General features: G+C 39.9%; 1 protein-coding gene across 14 annotated transcripts in view; it reads right to left on the bottom strand.

Annotated features, from left to right (window-relative positions):
* Positions 1–21,265, bottom strand: part of LOC141739324 (poly(rC)-binding protein 3-like) — a 539,898-nt gene that overhangs the window by 215,052 nt on the left and 303,581 nt on the right. The window lies entirely within an intron of this gene.

Genomic DNA, 21,265 nt, shown 5'->3' with positions numbered 1-21,265 from the left:
AACCCAATGCAAGTTTCTCTCTCCTTCCTTCCAACAGGGACAAATCTTTGTTGATGAATGAAGTCGAGGACTGACCTTCCTTGAGTTCTGTCTATGAAACCACACATTCTTATTTGTCAACAAATAGCAAAGCACTCTGTGGTACACTTGCACTGAACCGAGGGACTTCACTCCCCTGAAAGCTGGGGGCACTGTAAGGGTCAAAACAACTAGCCTACACTTAAAATATTACCTTCAATTTAAAAATGCACAGGGGAAAAAAAATAAAGAGCCATAGGCAGCTAGTTACTTAAATGCCTTTCTTTTAAGAGCTTACAGGAAAAGCCTGAGGGAAGAGCCTAGCCCTGGCCGTTCTGACAGCATAGCACCTTCTGACTTCATCAAAGCTTTCATTTCACCCTCAGACTTTTAAACTGACCTGGGAATTTGGCCCAAAATATAATGGGGCCAAGTGGCAACAACAGGAATTGAACTGTTAAACAATTCTCCACACTAACAGATCTATGGGTGGTAAGAAAACTATGGGAACAGAAAAGACTGAAAAATATGAGGTGATATTGCAAAATGTCAGCATGAAGCACCTGTGGCTCTTTAAGGACTTGGGAAATAAAGACTGAAGTATTAACTTTGGTCTGTTCCTGTGTGCCATCCCAGGTGTTGATTTAGCCACCCCTCCATCTTGGGATGTGAGGCTGACAGAGGTCCTACACTTAGAGGCTCTGTTTTCCTATGCTCTCTCTCGACCCAGGAACACATTGGGATGCACAGACAAAGCTGCAAACAGCATAGGGTGCTGCCTTTTCTTAGCTCACGCGCATCCTGTGACTAGAGGGAAACTGAATGTGGCTATTTAAAATGTCAGCTCACTGCCACAGCTGATTACACGTCTGCTCTGGAATGGCGCGCCATCAAAGAAAAAAGCCTTATGCTTTTTTGTGTGCAGAGTGGAGGGCTTTACATGAAAGCTAAACCGAAGCCTGATAAAGCCACCAAGCCCCTTTCCAGGGAGTCTGCAGAAGAGCAGCACTGTGAATAAGAATCAGGATGCTACCACAGATGTAGCATGACAAAAAGGATGACAACAAGTCTCAAGGGTAAGACGGTGTCTCTGTGTTTCATCTGTATGAAATGAGGCAGGCCAACTCCCAATTTACTCATAAGACTTGATTGAGAGGGACAGAAGTACAATATATTACCCCTATGTTTGGCACCAGTGTAACTGTGGCTGGAACACTGTGCCTATTTCAAGCATCCAAATTTCAAGAAGGATGCTGAGAAATTGGACAAGGTTCATAACAGAGCCTAGGGAACAATTAAAGAATTAAAAGACATGCCTTCTAGTGAAAGACTCCAGAAGGTTAATCTACTTAGCTCATCAAAGAGAAGGTTAAGGGGTTGGGACTTAATCATAGTCTCACATCTAATATGAGAAGTGGAAGTTTGACAGTAAAGGAGTTTATCTCCCGCCTAATTGCCAAAGGTCCAGTGGTTGAAGGCTGAATATAAATAAATTCAGAAAGGACAGAAGGCAGATTTGTTTACTAATGTATTTAATTTTAACCAAGGAGGGTAATTAACTACTGAAAAAAATGCTACATTTTGCTGGTGATGTCAAATTAAGATTGATGCTTTTCTAAAAAACTATGTTGCAGTTCAAGCATGGCTCCTGGATACAGGCTGTGCTCTTTACTGAAAGATATAAATAACACAGAATGAACTTACAGAAACAAAGTCATCAGCATATCGTGCTGAGAAGTGCCATAATTTCTAAATATAGCAAGACCTTTAGTTCAAAACCAATTCTGTATAAACTTGAATTAAAAAAGATGCCCACAGAAATCTGAATCTCTAAAATGGAATACCTAGCAGCAAATTGTAGCTAGAATTCAACATCCGAATTTAGCCAACTTAAACAAATGTACACAATATCCACTTCATTAATGGCTGTGTTCTGAGAGACTGTTTTGTCACAATGTCCCCCAAATCATTCCCAGTTATTGATTTGCAATGTCCAAGGGAATGAATGTGGCTCTGATAAGAATTAATGCTTCAAAGTTGAACGATTCTCCACAGCTTTCTGACAGATAAGGTTCTGAACACGTCTGGCATTACTGGGAAAATACAATATAATAATTGAACAGGAGTTGCCTTTTTCTTTTCCCTAACTTTTGGTAATTGTGGAAGATACTTGCAGTATCAGTGTTTTTTTCTAGGTACAAATGAATCATCTGTGTCAGGAATCAATTTTGCCAAAACATAAATTACTTTTACATTTTCTCTTTGTTCTGGTAAGACAGGCCTATTGGTGAACAATCTCTTCCACTTATTCATACAAGCAGTCTACAGTGGTAGCATGAATTTTGAAAGATGCGTAACCTCTGACGCAAGAATATTATGGTATATAAGATTCAGTTTATTGGGGGATTTTCATTAAAAAATGGAAACATAGAATAAAAACATTGATAAGTGTCTCAGCCCTTAAATTAAAACTCTTTTGCATATGCCTTCACCAATATCCCACAGGCCTAAATTTCACAACTTTTTGGCAGACCAAAGAAAACTTGACAGCAACTACAGTCCTTACATTAAAACAGATGTATGCCAAAAGCTGCCTATTTCTTCTTCAGATTAACTTTTATTATCTGCTTATCATATCCTGAAATTATTGATGTTCAGATTGCAGAAATGTCCATTGCTTTTGTGTGTTAAGCTCGGAAAAATAGTCAGCCAAGTGTCAGACTGATACCTGCCTTGACACACGAAAAGTGTACTTTATTAGACACAGCCTAGCACTTTCTTTATTCACTTTTTGATTAAGTTTCACTGGTTGTTGCCCTGGGAAAAGAATCTAAAAGTATGTTAGAAATACATTATTTCTCATTTAGGCATGCATACATTCTTGTTCAATATCCCCTTAAAGTTAACAGCAAGAGCAAGATTCTTTCCTCCTGTTTGCTGCGGTGACCGGATTAACAAGCAGAAAAGTGCCATGAACAGCAGGACAGTCGTATCACAACCCAGCACTGCCTAAGGCTGATGCCCCGCTTGAATCTCTGCCATCCAGAGGGACCTAGACAGGCTAGAGAAGTGGGCCCGTGTGAACCTCATGAAGTTCAGCAAGGCCAAGTGCAAGGTCCTGCACCTGGGTTGGGGCAATCTTAAGCACAAACACAGGCTGGTCAGAGAATGGTTTGAGAGCAACCTTGCCAAGAAGGACTTGGGGGTACTGGTGGATGAAAAGCTGGACATGAGCTGGCAATGTGTGCTTGCAGCCCAGAAAGCCAACTGCATCCTGGGCTGCATCGAAAGAAGCGTGGCCAGCAGGTCGAGGGAGGTGATTCTGCCCCTCTACTCTGCTCTTGTGAGACCCCACCTGGAGTACTGCGTCCAGCTTTGGAGTCCTCAGCACAGGAAAGACATAGACCTGTTGGAGCAGGTCCAGAGGAGGGTGACAAAGATGCTCAGAGGGCTGGAGAACCTCTCCTATGAAGACAGGCTGAGAGAGTTGGGGTTGTTCAGCCTGGAGTAGAGAAGGCTCTGGGGAGACCTGATTGCAGCCTTACAGTACCTGAAGGGGCCTACAGGAAAGATGGGGACAAACTTTTTAGCAGGGCCTGTTGTGGTAGAACAAGGGGCAATGGTTGTAAACTGAAAGAGGGTAGATTTAGACTAGATGTAAGGAAGATTTATTTTACCATGAGGGTGGTGAAACACTGGAACGTGTTGCCCAGAGAGGTGGTAGATGCCCCATCTCTGGAAACATTCAAGGTCAGGTTGGACGGGGCTCTGAGCAACCTGATCTAGTGAAAATGTCCCTGTTTATTGCAGGGGAGGTTGGACTAGATGACCTTTGAAGGTCCCTTCCAACCTGAACTATTCTATGGGTCTTTCCAAAAGGAAAGGGAATTGCATGTTGCTGTAGGACTCAGATTCATGGTGCAGGTCTACACCCCAGCTAAACTCACAGAGATGGCTATAACTGCATGCAATGTAAACAAGCACAGCACTAGCCCATTGAATGCATGTTGTCAGAAGCATTTATACAGCTGCAGATCTAAAACATGTCCACATTCTGAAGGACAATCCTTTTTTCTTTTCAAGATATTGCATTTCTTTTTTGCTATTGCTGTTTATTAATATGACCTGTTTAAGTTTATCACTAAGTCACTATGTTTTCCCACATACTAATAGGATAGCCTTATCAAGAGAGACATTAAAGCAGCTGGTACTTTATAAGCAATCTGCATCACTCCAGGTTAGTCAAAAAATACACCAGTTACTACAGAGTTTAGGAAATGAAACATCAATTCTAGGCAGTAGCACTAAGAGCTTTAGAGGCTTAATGTTTTACAGCTGTGGAGGTGTATGTTTGTATATTTCTAAACTGCTTAAATCAGTGGGATGCAATATTCTAAGCCTTGAGGATCAAGCTTATATTTAAAAGTTCAGGGGACAATAAAAAATACTGAGATAGGTTCTCTGTATTATTCTGAGCTACATTTATGAAAGAGTAATGTGAACTCAGAATATTTTTACATTAGATAGTTGGACTGTCACAGATTTTTTTTCTTCCAGATGGACTTGGGAAAAATGCCTACATCTTCCTGTTTTGCTATATTTTGCTGACTTTTTTCATCAATTATTGTGTGCACAACATAGCCTCACAGCATCATGGCAGGGATGGAAAAGGCAACTCCCCAAAAGTCAGAAGCCCTTTACTGATATGTCATTTACAGAGGGATGCATGCAGGGAACTGTGCAAAGGGTGAAGTTGCAAGGTGTATCTAAGCAGATTTTACCAAGTTAGTTTTGTGCCATTTCAGTGAACTGTCTTGCTGTGGATGGCACTCAAGTTGGCACACGGTGGCTGGTGTGAGCAAGGCCTTAGGAGGTAGGCTTTGTGGGGGCAGGAGTTGAAGCTCTGCATCTGAGCAGTATCAAACTGGTCAGTTTGGATTAAGCCATACCTTGAAACTATGTCCAGAAGAGGTTTTTCTGATGTTTAAGTGAACTGAGTCACAGAGGAGTCGTCCTGGAAGAGTCCAAGGAACACCAGAGCCAAAGCAAGGGAATACACTTAGCTCAGAGATACTATGTGGCAGAGCGATAACAGAAGAATATAGATGGATAGACAGGTAAAGAGAAATAAACATTTCATTAAGGGATTTTTTTAGAGATTTCTGTTCAGTCCTACCCAGGAATAGAAACCAGAAAAGCCTGTTAAGGAACAGCATCAGTAATGTGTGCAGAGGATAGACATCTTTCTGTAGAAGGAAAAATATGAGGTAAGCATGAATTTGGGCATAGGGATGAAAATGTGTGATTGGGTGACATTGCATACATTGGTTAAGCTACACAAAAAATAGACATATAGATCCTAGTTGCTTAAGAAGCAGCAGATGTCATATTCTTTCCCTACCAAGTTACATAAATATGCAAATTTAACAGCAATTTAATTTTTTTAATTTTTAATTATTTATAGTGGAGATACTGCAACTAGTACACTCAAACTAATGCTTTCTAAACTATGATTACTAGATAATAGCCAATAAAAAGCCCACATACAAATTCTTGTGCCAAGAGGGGCAAGCTCCATGTACGTATACAAGCATACCATACAACAAACTTGTTAACGCCAAGGACTCGTGAATGGTATGCTAACAGGAAACCTCATTATAGAGAGTAAACTAGCTACTACCTAGGCAAAAATGTATATGACAATACACTGTGAAGAAGTCTGAATATTGACAGGCTATATGCAAATATAATAATGAGGAAGACCATCAAAAGGTTCCAAATTTCAATAATACCTGTGCTAGCCAAGCTAATTGGAAGTCTTACGCATAACCTTTTCAAATATTTTCTCTTCTTGCAATGGTCTGTTGTTTCCTTGCTTGTTAATGGAACAACAGGTAGAAATTTCCCAAGTGACAGCCTGCTCTGCGGGCTGGCTTGTAAACACAGAAGGTATAGCCATCCTCTGTTAAAGCAATTTGTTCTGTGAATTTGCAGTCTTCCTGACCAACTCAAAATAACCTCAAATACATTTTTTTTTTTGCTGTTAGAAAGGCAGAAAAAAGGAGCATCAATTTGTGTTTTTGTTGTTTGGTTTTTTTTTCCCCTTTGAAGGAATTCTTGGAATCTCCAACGGCCTGTTTCAATTTTTCTAGAACTTCAATAATCTGAAAAACAAACACTTGGAGATACTGTGTTGTAGAGCTATAATGTAAGGGAATAGAATGATATACTGGTAGAGAGAAACAAACATTTCATTAGGAGATTTTCTCTGTAAGGTTTTCATGCAGCTCTACACAGGAATACAAAGTAGAAAAGCTTGTAAAGGGAGAACATACAATAATGCATACAAAGGCCAGACATCTACAGTCTAATACATGTTCAGGTTAGCATCTTAATTCCTCATATGAACTTTCAAAGTTTCAATGCAATGCTAATGGTTATCCTGGATACCTACAATTTAATCACAGCTCGTGATTTTGGTTTGGTGCTACTGTTTTACATTGGTGATGGTCTTAGTTCTCAGTCTTTTAAAGCAATGGTATTTTAATCTTGGGATTAGAGAAGTTAATCTAGAAGTTTTTAGTCAGAAAGAAACTTCTGATGCATAAGTTTGAAATCAAGAAGAAAAACAAAAGTGAAAGAAAGTTTTTAAAAAGTCATAAAATAAAAAAAAATAATAACAAAAATAGCACTCCATCTTCAGACTGCTGCAATGGTGTGGCTGTGTACACCTGCTGATGTGGAGGTTGCACAGAGCTCTGCCTGGGTGGGGGTACAAGTGGGAGAAGAGTGTGCTACGTACAGCCATGGAGGGGGAGGCCAGATCGCAGGGTTGACCCCAACAGAACTAAAGACTTTCCTGTGTCCAGCACTTGCTCCACGTGTGTATTCAAGCATACCTTAAAACAAACTTGCTAAAGATTTAGGACCTCAACAAGCACTACTGCAGCGCCTTACTAAGAATGGCAAGTCTGCACCTGCAATACTATAGTGTAAATATCAAAAGTCCCATGATACACTGTACAATACGGTACACGTACAACTGTAAAACAGGGTAAAAAAAAAAATCTCTGCCTTAATCAGGACATGTAAATACTCCTTCAGAAAATATACTTTCTCCTCTTGGTGACAATCTTTTATTGGTTTTGGGGATTTGCTTTTATGGGTTTAATTAAAGTGAGTAGAGTATGTATATGCACACATACAAGCTTTCAACATATTAATGTTTGTTTTCTCTATTTTTTGGCATAAAAAGGAGTTCATTCTAAAAATAAGAAACACGACAGGATGTTTCCCTTTAATTCAGAACGATATCTTTTGTCATTCTCAGAAATCCTTCTATGTTTGTGCCTTAATTCACAGGAGAAGCTGCTTCAGTTTCTTGTGACGTGATTCAACAGAGGTATAATGGGATCTCTGCTTCACAAGAGGAGAGGGAACATGACACAGGAACATTGTGCAAACTCAGAGCAGCATCACCGTGCTAGCGAAGCAGGCAGATCAAGTGGTTTTGTTGGAAGTCAGTTTTGGTCCCAATTGTCTTATGTTTAAGGCGAAACTTGTAAAACAAATTAAAACCGAAGCATTCCCATACAAACCATAAATTTTATGATTTAGCATTAAGCCTAAAACTATTAATGGATAAATCTCCAATGGTTGGGAATGATGGAAAACCTGCTTAGCATTGCCTGTTGTGCACGCTCTTCTGGTGTGCACACCAGAATCTAATCCTTTCCCGTTTTTCCCTGCTTTCAATGCCTTAGGATACAATATTCATATTCTTTTAATGAAGCCTGCCTCTGTTAATTAAATTATTCTTGAGTTCTGAAGGATTCAGATGCTGTATTATTTTTTCATACTTTTTTACTCCAGATTACTTATTTTTCCTGAGGAAAAAAAGCTTTAGCTATAAGGTGCTGCCACTAGCTCTCAGCTGCATGAAGAAAAGCTTTCAGAGCAGCACTTGGAGCATCCAATTTAGATAAGGGTAAGTTCTATTCGTAAAATTTTGGAGAATGCTAGGATAAGAAGGTTATCTGCTGACCAGCTGAATGACAATCAAGAAAATGTAAGCATCCTCCACAAAGGATGGTTGTATCAGAGAGAGTGCGTTAACAAAACGAATAAGAACCTCCTATTCAGAATCATTCACAAAATTATTGTACCAGACAAGAAAGAGCTGGAGTTCAGGAGGATATCTCTTATAAAACATGATTAGATTCCTTAATCTTACGAATGATGAATATTTACTCTTGAGCTTTTAAATGTGTCTGAAGATTTACATGCATTTATTCCAATAACTCAAGATTTGACTTGTAAGCCTTCTCTTGTGGAGGCACAGCTGAACTGGTGAAGCAGCCTTCTGCCAATACAGCCAACAGTCAATACATCAAGCCACATAAAAGAAATCAACACAGCATTTCTCCTTCTGCAAAAATCACTGCTGTACACCAGGGCTCCTGCTGCAATGGGGAAGGTATCAACCAGAGGCCTCCCCGTTCCTGCTGGGTGGCCCTAGTAAAACCCTGACACATAGACGAGGCCTCAGCATGAGGGTAAATGTCCTAAACATGTAGCTTCATGAACAAAGAAACTTGGGCAGCATGGTTTCTGGAGGACCTGAGGCACTGGACTAACCCTCTAAGGAGATGCAACGTCCCACAGGAACTTCTCCCGGGGTGCCGGCACTGATGAGGCTGCCCTCTTGGAAGGGAGTCTCTGTTGCTCGATAAGGCATTGGGAAACTATCAGAGTCTCCCATTTACAAAACAAGGATAAATGAAAATGATAACTGTAAATGACCAAAACGGGGGAAAAATTACTGGCTATACCAAAAACAGAGAAAATGAGTGAAACTGAACTTGTTGACGCTTCCACTGTCCTCCCCCATGCAGAATGTAGTAGTACTTGCAAATTGCTGCTGAAAAGACTCCTTTCTTACTTCTTTGATTATTATGGTTGCTGGAATGCATTTATATAATTTTAAAAATCAGCATATGATATTTAATTTTCAGAGAAAAGAAAGCAAAAGAAATTCTATAACTAGAAGTTACATTCACATCCTCTTATTTCAAATTGTGCCACTTTGCCAGATCATATGATTTATACTTAGATTTGCTGAGATCCTCTTTGAGGAGCAAACATGGGATTGCAGCTATAAATGTGCAACTATGCCCCAGAGATGGCACATTTCTTCTAGAGCTCTATGACCAAAACTGGTCAGTACCTTGGTAGTTTTATGGTCTATGCAATAAGGAAACTACGAGCTTGACTTGCAAACCAGAGACATACTTGGAGCCCCCCTCATCTGTATTACTACTTCTGAAGAGCTCAATTCCATGCAAGCAGAGGAGCTTTTTCTCTTTTCTCTAAATACCATTCCCTTTTCTTCTGTGTTTTATTGCACTGGAGTTTTCTGCCTCCTTATTACTGATCTCGCTGTAATGTTTTCACAAGGTGTGAATGCACATCTGTGGGCATAAGAAGTGCTAACACTTCAGTATCTACATTTTAGCAAACATTACCTTCAATAAGCATGCTTTGTTGGAGACAGCACGAGTATGTTTGTGTGAAACTAATCTTCTGGAAAAAAGAAAGTGAGCCTTTTTGATAAGATAATTCCCACCTAATATTAGATACCTGCAATGTAGATGTCTACAGCCAAGCTAGTATCCTGCAGTTTCTTCGGAGTCAACGAAGAGAAATAAACACTTGTAAGGTATGATTTACGTGACCATTTTTAATAACATAATTTAGAATGAAATTATTTACATCCTACAAGTGCTTATTACTGTCTGTGAACTAAAAAAGTGCTAACTGAGAAGCTTGGTTACATCAACATTTACACGGTAGAAATTTATTTTTGGCGTTGGGAATTCCATCTTCTGTACAGCAGAACAAGCAGGAAAAAAGAGAGGAAAAAAAAACAACTCATGAAGCAAATCTGATTGGCACAGCTGTGCCTTGAAGGGCTGGAGAGTTGGTTAAACCCCTTGCGCTCCTGTGGCTGTGCTGCACAACTTCTTGATTTGAATCTTCCTTCCACCTCCAACTGGATGCTGTTGATTTAATTTCACACAGATACTAATTCATTAAAAGATCAATTTAATCAACTAAGCAAAATCAATGCGGGTCCTACTGCAAATTTGATTTGTTGATTGTACTAGTCTCTTGTAATCAGTTTTGTAAAAGAAAAAAGTTTAAATGTTAATTGATTTTGCTTTACAGGCTTGCTAAATTTCCATAAAATGCTAAAAAGAACATTGAGAGCTCCTGTCCCCAAAATGAAACACAAGTTGTAGCCCTGCAAGAACAAATATAAAGCAACTGAGCCTTTTGCCACTTTGCCATGCTTCCAAATTACAGCAGTCACCTGCAGAAGATCAATAAGTGACATAAGGAACTTTGTGAAAGAACTCTGAAATGATAATGAGGTTTTCCCACCACCAGTGTGTTAATTTTTACGGAACACGTAAGTATTTGTCTCACAAAGAAAAGAAAAAAACAGCCTAAACGACCTGGCACAGAAATTTGTCTTGTGTTTCAACTGGTAAACGTACTCGAAAAAACAGAGGCTTAAAGCAAAGCACTGGAGCCCTTCCTTCTTCCAGATCAGAAAACGATGCTGGAGAATTATTAGTCCTAGAGCTTCATGCTCTCAATTTCCAAATTACAGGAGTTGTCTTCCTTCCTGGACAATGACTCATGAGAAGGGGAAGTTCTTAAAGGGACAACAGACAACAGGGTAAGGAGGTACTGAAAATTAACTCTCTGTTCTCTACAATTGACAGATTATCTAGTTTCACGTATCCTGAAATACAGAAAGAAAGAAATAAAACTAGATTCCTTATAAAATGGGAAGAAGTTTGAGCCTTCCAGAGGAGCAATAGCTGATACCCAAGGATACTGAGTACAAGTGAAATGAGATCTGAGATCTCTGGGACTCTACCACCTATGTTTATTGTCCCTCAGCATCAGGATAGCCAAGGTAAGAGATACAACAAGTGCGCTTGTGGGCAATGGTTGTGGTACCAGCTTCTTGCTACACAGTGTATCGATTCTGTGCGTTTTAGTGCACAATCATCAACAGGGGGGTTGGTCAGCTGCACCTGCTGTGGATGAAGAACTCCAAAAAGTATTGAGGTTGTCATACAATCTGATCTGGGCTTTCAGCTGCAATTTGCACAATATTTGCTTGAGACTGGGGATGGAAATCTGTGAAATTGGTTACCATATCACTGCCAAAAAGTAGCAGATGTTTTTGTAGAGCTCATCAACCAAAATACATTTTTACCCTCTATAACAAGGCTCTAACACTGACAAAACCATTCCGTTACATAACTAAGCACTAACTAGAAGAAATAAATCACAAAGTGGCCAACAATAAAGTCTCTGCCAGCGTGCTAGCTCCACAGCTATAAACAGTAAGACAAGAACTGTAGGACAATTGTTTTTTCACAATTTTTACTCTTGTGAGTAAGGACATCAAACGATCATCACCCAAAGGTCAAGCAACATTTCGTAGCTCAAATTCTACCCCCAGCAAAGCAACGTGGAAGTGGAAACGTTTCTCTTGGGGTTACTGTTACATCAGATCTGCTCATGCATTGCTGACCAAAGCTCAGCTCTGAGTATCTAAGACCAGCGTGTAAGATATTTATGCACACACTTGATGGTTGTACCTGTTAAAGCAGCTCCATCAGCGAGCCAGAGTACACCAATATGAAATTGCCTAAACTAACAGCATTGTACCTAAATGGGATGGGGAACACACTGTGTTGGTATAAGGGACTTTTACATGAGTATAATGTTAGAGCTTTCCAAGTAAAAATATTTTGATCCCCAAAGAAAATAAATCTCCCGAAATAAACAAAAAGCCCTTGTGTGCTTGACTGAAACAGTGACAACAGGAAAAACTGTCAGACCTTAGTGATTAGCTTTGGCTGTATTTCTCTTCCTCCAAGATTTTCTATACTCACACAGAACTGTGCCAGCTTCTTAAAGGATATAAAATACAACTGTGGTTTCTTAATTTTTAAAGGCATACAAAAGAAAAGAGAGAACAAGGAAATGAAAGGCTACATCACTAGCTGGATTAAAGCAAGCTGTGGTCCCCATGTTGTCCTGAGCACAGACACAGCTCCTCGGTATTTCAGAAAGAAGGAAATTAGCTTCTGACCTTGCACATGAAACAGTCTGGGTATCTAGTCGTTACAAAAAGAAGCTTATGATCCTCTCTTTGATCTGAACTGATGTGGAAACTTGGCCTGTCTTGGATTAAGTTGAACATGGAAATTCAACAAGGGAGGTTCCCTTCTGTCCTTTTCGCATCCATTTTAAATGTAATTTATAAAGCAGTGCCCTTAATCTGCTTGTAAACTTGTTTTTAACTGTCAGACTTGAGTAGCTATCGAGCAAAATGATACATATTTCAAACAACTGCCTAACTGAGTATTTACTCTAGAGACATGACTGCACTCAAATAAGGTATTTCATCTTCACAGGCAAATATTTTTCAATTTATATCATTTCATAAATGATTTTTAAAGAGAATTTAAATATTCCTCAGCTACTACTCCTCCGTAGACACTGAGATTGTAACAAATATTGGAAGAGAAAGGATTGCAAAGTAACATTGTCCTTCAATGCCTCAGCAGTGCCCTTGTTTTGTATTTTTACAGCAGTAGCTAATAGCTTACTTGCTTGTTTCTCCTTTGTGTCATACACCTGGCTGTCTTTTGTCACTTTTGTGACAGCCATTCTGTTATTTAAGCATACCTTTCCCTTGTATCTAATATAAGCACAAGCCTATCTGCAAAACTGAAGCTGTGCCTTATCGCTTTCACTTGAGCAAAACTCCTGTGAACTTCAGTGAGGGGATTAAGGCGTTTGCTAACTTTCCCTGTGTAAAAGCCCTTAGCAAAAGGAAGAAACATGCAAACTTCAGTGGGAACACCCTACCTAAGGTCTCTCTCTGGCCACAGGCAGAGACAATACCTCTCCCAGGCTGTGAAGGGGGCTGAGGACTGCACGGAGACTTTACGGGACCCTTGAGGAGAGCCTGAGACTTCAGAGCTCTTCGTACTTATCAGCCAGACACCACAATGTTGTCAGGTCTTCAAGCCAATGTCTTCAAAAAAGCTATACTCTAGAGAACAAAGTGAGTGGCCTGATCTTCAACAAAGTTGAGAGCCAAGATCTTCCAGGGAGGCAGGATATTCAATGCTTTCCAAAATCAGAGGACTTCATTAGTTGTTTCAACTCCATGACTTTCACCATTGGTCGGATTTTCCAGTCTATATATCAGCAGCTCTGTCCTGTTGGTCACTGACTTATCTCAAAGCACTTGATCGTTAAGATGAGTGTGACTTTTTTTTTCACTGCAGAGTTAGCTTCAGTCAACTTAATGTACTGTTGATAACTCAGATCCCATTCATGAAAAAAGTACCCACCAAAACCCAGCAACCCTCATTCAAGAATAGTTACATTTTTAACTGGAGTTAGCTGGCCCATCAGTGGAAAGGAAACACACCACATCAGCTACTAATACAGCTACTCTCTTTTGCTGCAGTGTTAATTCACAGGGTGGCTTTCCTCGTTCAAGCCACATTAACTTGAGGGGCATTAGCTTGAGTGTATGCAATTTAAACTAACTCTTTAGTCAGGACAAGTTCTGTGAAGTAGCTTTTACCATAACCTTATAACCTTTCTGCCAGTAGTTCCTTATCAGGAACTCATTTTAAAAGAAGAGCTCTTCTCTCTCTCAGTGTGGCTTTGCACAGGGCAAAGCAACCAAGTGACCATCTGCCAGGTGTTTTAGCATGCTGGAGTAGCTGCTCTCGTCTAGGACAGAATAGAGTCACAACAGAGTCATTTTTATTTCACTTGTTGTTTTATGTGCTTTGACCTCCAGCTTTTTGTCATTTTTACCAGAAGGAACTATTATTATAAGTGCTTTTTGCTAGCCAGTATAAATCCTTGGCAGCCAGTCCCTTCAGCCTGACTGAAGCCATCAGTCTGCCAGAAAATCACAACAGTATCATGTGCCATGAATATTTTATAGTTTACTTACTCTAATTGCCCATTTCGTGCCCAAGCACTAAGGTCAAGCTGGACGCACCTGTTAGGATATTTTGTCCTCCATGAGACTGAAAAACAGGTCACACACCAGAATATTCTCATATCTCATAACTTAGTTAAAGAAAGACAAACTGTGACTAAAACCCAGATGAACCAACAAGATTGTCCAGACAACAGAGCTATTAAAACACTTAACAAGACACCCGACCTCTTTTCACCCTGCACACATATCTGTCAGGCACTTTGTGAACGTACTCTGGGTCCGGAGCCACACCGTGCCCACCTCAATCTGTTTTTGCAGTGCTTTCTGTGGTACATGCTGATGTGGCAGGCTGACAATTAACCTCAGCTTTAACGTGGGATGCCCTTAGGTTCAAAGTCAAGCTCCTGTCAAGAGCAACACTAACCATAATAAAAGACTTCCTTTAGCAGTTTGTTTCAGGATTTTTGCATCACAGGATGTGATCTGCATACCTGCCTCTGGAACACTGGACAACCCCATTACACTATTCAAAATGTAAATGTGAAGATTGTTCTGCACTGGATTTTCCTGTCTTCAAGCCGCCTGAAGAAATACCCGCGCTATATAACCCTCTCAGATTCAACAAGTTCTATGCAGCTGGCAAAGTTATGCTCTTTTCTCTTTCTGGTGAGGTTTAGATAGTTGCTGCATATGGGATTTACAGAGCAAAATGTGTATCAAGCACTGATGCATCAGTGAAGATTCTCAAGAAAACTTTAAAGAATTCTACCTCAGTAAGACATCCCTCCGAATGCAAGCATAAATACAGCATATTAGGCACATTAGGGACAAGAACAATAATCAGGGAAGAGATCATATAACATCTTGTCTACCATACCGGGGAAATGAACTTGATTCTGCTCCTCTTTTTCTAAGACAAGATACGTGGGACCAGAATAACGTAAGCGCCTTTGATTCATCAATGCTTCTGGGTTTTACTGCTTAAAGACAAGCATGTCTTCACAAGTACATTCGAGTTATTCCAGAGTTCCAGCAAGACATACATGATGTCTGCAGCATGTACTGCTGTGGCAATGCAGCACGTAATTAGAGATTCAGATGAACCCATCTTTTTGGTGCATGTCATCCTGGTATTCCACAGGCTGTGATAAGAGCTGCTGGGTAGAGGCCAGGTTTGGATGGCCAGCAGTGCTCTAAACACTAAAAGCAGTTGGGAACCCTGTTACAAACTTCTGGAATCTAGCATTCTGGTAAAATAAGAGTATTGCCAGCAGATTCAGAAAAGATATGATGTTCTTCTGCCAGAAACAAAACAATGGCTGTAGGACAGACGTTTCTCAGTGGTCGTGCATATTGACGTTTGGCAGGAAACCCTAACAATGAACGTTTGCTAATTGTTTCTGCACAGTTTCAAGATACGCAGTTAATTTCAAGCACCTGGGCAAACTGATCACCTCCAATACTACTGTATAATGAATGTCAACCAAGGCTCTGGTAGGGTAACCAGGCCTAACCATTTTTAGCATAGAAAATGGTTTACCATATTTATCAGCATATTACTTCATACACTATCTGTCTCTCATATCGCTACCACCAACTTTCTGTTGGGATTCACCACTAAGGATTAGAAAGAGCAGAGATAAATAAAGGTGTCACCACAGTTGGATAAATCCTGAGCTGTCAGTACAGAAGTAGCCTGAAGTAGGAATGTCATGTATTCGGTCTATTACACGTTTCAGAAAATGGTGGTTTATGCATGTCCTGGATTTCCTGTAAAGAATTTTCTTCGGCAGTCTATTGAAATTACAGGTCAGACTGTTCCTCAGCAATGCAATACCTGGCTAATACAGCCTTTTAAGAACAAATAAAGAAACGCACACAAATTCAGACACGCAGAGTAGTGATTTTGGTCTGGTGTTAGGTTTCTGCTTCAAACACTCTCCTATTAGCACCTTATAAAATGTACAAAATGTATATTGTTCTGAATAACCTATAAATGGCAAATGATTCTCAATAATTGATTTCAGTGTTCTATCATTTTTTATTGACACTTCATAGGATGAAATTTCTCATCACTGTTTTTCATATACTTCAGAGGGGGAAAACAGGCATCTTGAAAAGTATTGCTGAATAAAGTCTAAAAGTATTTTCAGTTTCTTTCTATTCTTCCAAATTTTTATGTACAAGATAGAGTCACAATTGCATGTCTTGAATAAATAGGATCCAAAATATTTGCACCAAATACGGAGAGCTCACACGTACAATTTCAGTATTCAGAGACTGGGCAAGGACTTTTTTCCCTGCACCTTGACAAGAATACTTCTGTCAATTCTTTAATTTTTCCCATACTTTCTTCAATTTCATTCAAATTCTGATCACTGGAAGATTCCAGAATATTTGCGTATCTGTATGTCCACTTCCTTTGCTGGTATTTTTAGCGATGCATTTATTCCATTTATTTTAATAATTTACACCAGAAACAATAACTTTGGTATGACTACTTCTGATAACTTGGTAGCCTGAATATGTCTGAAAATCTGGTCTCCTCCAAAGGTATTCTGAGGGTGTGTGGGAAGAAGCAGTAGTAAATATGTTTGCCACATTAAAATTCTTGATGAAAATTAAGCTGCATACAATGTTTTGCATTTTTTGGCAGTTTCTTCTGCTGGTAGATGACTTTGATATGTAATGCAGTAATGCACCAAGGATATTTTTGAATATGCTAGTTACAGTCAGCTTTTTTTAAAAAGAAAGATAGAATCAGAAAGTCCTCTACCTGGTTCCCTATGATAAAGATCTTTGTAAGTACCAGAATGATTTGTAGAGTATAGTTATGTCTATCCCATGTTTCCACCTGTACTGAAATAAATTGAAGACTGTTTAAGCACATTTCCCTTAAAGTGATGTGAAAACCCTTGGCTGCATCTAGGAGGTAGGTCATACTTTTTTCCTAGGAAAATCTTTTATATAATATTTCTTTTCAGGAGGAAAAAAGCCTTTGTATCATGGGACAAAGCTTTGTAGCTTTTTCTTCCTTTCAAGAGCCACATATGACAATGGAAATCCCAGTGATGGTTTTGTCTCCGTGGAGGAAGCTGTATACCACATAAGCCTTATGTGACCACATGCATAATATTCTGCTGAGATAAGACCAAACAATAGCAGAAGCCTGTGTCAGCCCAAACCTGTGACAACAGCTGGTACTGATAGGAATTATTCAGGTAGCTTAATTGCCCAATCTCTTGACCTAGAAATACTGGACGTGGATAAGCCATCACGTCTCCAGATGTGCATGAGAAATGAACACCATTGTAGGGCCTTGACTATCCAGACAGACTAGTAGGCTATCTATGCACAGAAAGTAAGTCACTCCATCCAGCACAAGCCTGCACAAAGTCATCCTGCTATTTTTCAAGGTTTTCCCTTAGTAGCCATACCTGAAAAATGCCAAGAAATTTCACTTCCAGCTAAATATTTTTAGCAGTAGTAACACACATTTCTTAGCACGGCACATTGTACCCTAGAGTCTCTGTCCTGGAAAACATTTATGTAAAAATGTTTTGTTATATGCACCATCAGCTGAAGAGTCAGTAGTAGTGGCACTATCGTGGATACTGCCTACGTTCTTGTAAACAAAGTTAGAACTTCTTCAGTTCAAGGAGCTTTCATTAGAGTTAACAACTTAAACAAAAGTGTTGAAGCTGCTCCTTTATTGATGATCTCTGTATTTACTAGATGAGCAACAAATTTGAGAGAGCACTGGTGTACGATTTTAAAGTGTGGCCAATGGGGATATCTGCCCACTAGCAACATGAATCACTGCATATTTCTACTTATTTTATTACAGTACGAAGCTTCCACACTACAATACTAAGCTTCTACATGTCTGATGAAAAAGAGATTTTGCTTTTGAGATATGCTTCATGTTTAGTAAAACATCACTTCATCATCCTGTTCTTTCACAAACAAAACCATGCGTTATTGTTTCAAATCAAGTTTCTTTCTTTTAAGTCAATCTCATGGTAAGTAACTGTGCTATTCTTGCCCTGGTTTTCCCCTGAATGGGCAAATGAGTCTGAGTGTCAAAAGAACATTTCTGTGCTTATGGCAAGAGGACAGATTTGCAGACAGTGACTGAGCTGTTTCCTGTCTCTAGGAGCAATGTACTAACAAAAAAGGAGGAATGTACTAACAGCAACAGTGGACAGTTAGAGAATGAAAGGCAGGTGTACAGCGTATTGGCATCTAATTGAAGCCAGCTAGTACAATATAAAGCGATCTCAGTTTTAAAGACTTAAATGGTTACCCTATCCTTAATATGGACACTTTGCCAGTGGAATATAACAATAATAATAAATCAGTAAATAAAGCAGATGAAGGGAAGAATAGACTAATATGTTTGCACGTTTGGTATACAGGACCTCAGCTGCTGTAAATGGCAGGAAATTACATGTAGTGTCTGAGAGTCAGTACTGCACATCAAACTAAAGATGAGATGGTAGCTGTTATTCAGATTAGACAGCGTCTGCTGTGGGCTTTGAGCACCTGAAAGAGAACCTGAAGCGGGGGATGTGGGATGTTATGCTGATGAACACGAAGAATACAAAGGCTGAGCCAGCCTTGTGTTTCCAGGGCTGTGCTTCTTCCCACTGGCTCTGAACACTGGACAGTGTTCAATGGTATGGAAAGCTAGATGCTCAAGGACAGCTACTTTCTCACCTGTGATTAAAAAAAACATAGTACTTTCTGCTTCTGACAGCTGATTTCAGACTGAAGGCTATATATTGTCCCCTTGATGCAGTATGTCCTTGAGTAAGATTTGAAACTCGATTTCGTGTTTGTTTAAGTGGAAGCAGTGGACCACAAACACATCTGTCCTTTCCTTCAGCAAAGGAACAGCAAAACCTTCATTAATCAAATACAATGAATGTTAAACACCGACTCTATTAACTCAGAGTAAATAAGCTACATGATTACATTCATCTTGGAGGTCAAGCTGAAGGGGATTTGTCAGAGACCACTTCATAACAGGCTACCCTTCTGCCCTGCTGCACCCTTTCCCCTCTACAAATAAAGTGCAGAAAGAGATGGGCACAGGCCATCTGGTGTCCATGCTGTACATCTGCATCACAGCACAACGATGGGAGCAGTAACTCTGGACATTTCCAAGTAACTGGACTGGATTGTTTAACACCAAAATTGCCCATGAGGATGAATAAAGCCTCTTTACCATAAGAAGCTGCAAGGAGAAACTTTTATTTTCTCTCCTGGCCCGGTCTATGCCAAAAGCACAAGAGTTGAGAAGGTGCCCAAGACTCCCCTTTGCTGAGGGCACCTGCATGGTGGGCTCTGCAGGAGACCACGAGATGACTCGGTAGCCCTCTCCACTGCCACCCGCAGAACAGGCGGGAGGGAGGGCTGCGCAAATCAACAGACTGAAGAAGAAGCAGAGCATCAAGTCCATGAGTAATTAATCTGATTTTGGTGAACTACCTTTGCAATATGCTCCTAGTTGGAGGCTTGAGGGAGTAGCAGAATTTATCCTCATATGAATAAATAATTTATTCCACATGTGTATAATGCATCCAAACATATTTCCAGAAAAAGAAACACAGGAACATAGTAAAAACAACAGCAAGTTTTCCAAAATATCATTACATACCTTCCGACATGAACTCCTTTAATACATTTGCAAGCAACCTCATATGAAATGACATGCATATTCACAAATGCAACGAGTACATTTCTCACACTTAATTAGCGCAGCAAAATTTCTGCACTCTCTGATAATTCATCTGTGAAAATTACTTTACAGATTTTGCAGCTGATATGAAGACATTACAGTAAAAAACACCCAGTAAAAAAAATATGAACTAATTACATAATGAGCCTTGAGAAATCAGCTTCTCACTTGGTACGTCACTGGTGGTATATCAGATATCTACATCAGTGGTATCCAAGAGCACTAATCTGCTCTATAAACATTGGTGATTAAACTTAATAACTAGCTCTTAATTCTGCTGAACTGACTATCCAGGATTAGGTGTCTGCAGATGCCTCCGGTGCTTGGAATGATTTGTCTATGTCAAACCAGGACAGGCAGCTCCCTACAGCACATATTTGTGTTTTAGAAATGTACCTTGAATTATCCATACCGTAAATCTTTCTTGCTCTTCCTTAGGTTATACGCATCTTTTTTAAATGCTGCATCCTTTGTCCCAGTGTATACTGGAGGAAATTATTTTCTATTACTCAGACAGAAGTCGTGGGAATCTCTGCCCACTCAATCATAGAATTGCCTAGGTTGGAAGGGACCTTTCGGATCATCAAGTCCAACCATCAGCCTAACACTGACAAAAACTGCACACCTGAGATCACAAGGACTATCCCTACCTCATCCAGCTGTGCACACCATCAAGAGTGGCTCCATGGAGCAAAGCACGTCTAACTGGAGATCCCACATCTGCATTATGCCCATTTTGCAGCTTTTCAATTCAGACTAGCCCTGGTCTGATTCCATTGACCAAATGATCATTTACAACTGGAACACACTACGGACACCTCTGGAGCAAATCTTCCATCTTAGTTTCCTCCCAGAGGAAAACTGCTCGCATGCTCTGAGATAGTCTCACATTGCAAACCAAAGCACAGTGGGTAGGGACAGTTGGGAGACTTGCATCAAAATGCCCTCCTGATGCAAACTAAAAAGCTAATGTAGACATAACCCATTTGTCCAAATCATGCTTATGCTAAGGGGCGAAATTCTCTTTCCTCCACCTTACCTTTCAGGAAAGCTGAGGAGTTACAGTGGCTCGGAAATTCAAATGTAATCGCAAAACTTCTCCTACAAAATGATAATATTTCACTTTAATGTGAAGCTGCCTCTCCCACAAAACCTTGTGCAAAAAGTTACGTGCTTTTGCTGAGTGGCCTTCCCATTTTTAGTTGTCCAAACAGACATAAAAACCTATACTAATCCCAGATGACACAAGACAAGGTTTCTAAAAATGTATGTTCTGCTTAACTGCTCACTTGCGATATATGCTCAACAGTAAAAAGGATTTTTTATATTAGTCATGACTAGTTTGCAGGTCAAGGTCAAACAAATTTAGAACAGATCTATGCATATGCTTTTGGCTCCTTACATTAATTACCATCCAGTTTACACCAGAGCGAAACCTGGAG

This window comes from Larus michahellis, chromosome 2 (assembly GCF_964199755.1).
Source record: "Larus michahellis chromosome 2, bLarMic1.1, whole genome shotgun sequence".
Taxonomy (NCBI): domain Eukaryota; kingdom Metazoa; phylum Chordata; class Aves; order Charadriiformes; family Laridae; genus Larus; species Larus michahellis.
The sequence above is the reverse complement of the archived record's forward strand: the minus strand, read 5'-3'. Positions and strand labels throughout refer to the sequence as shown.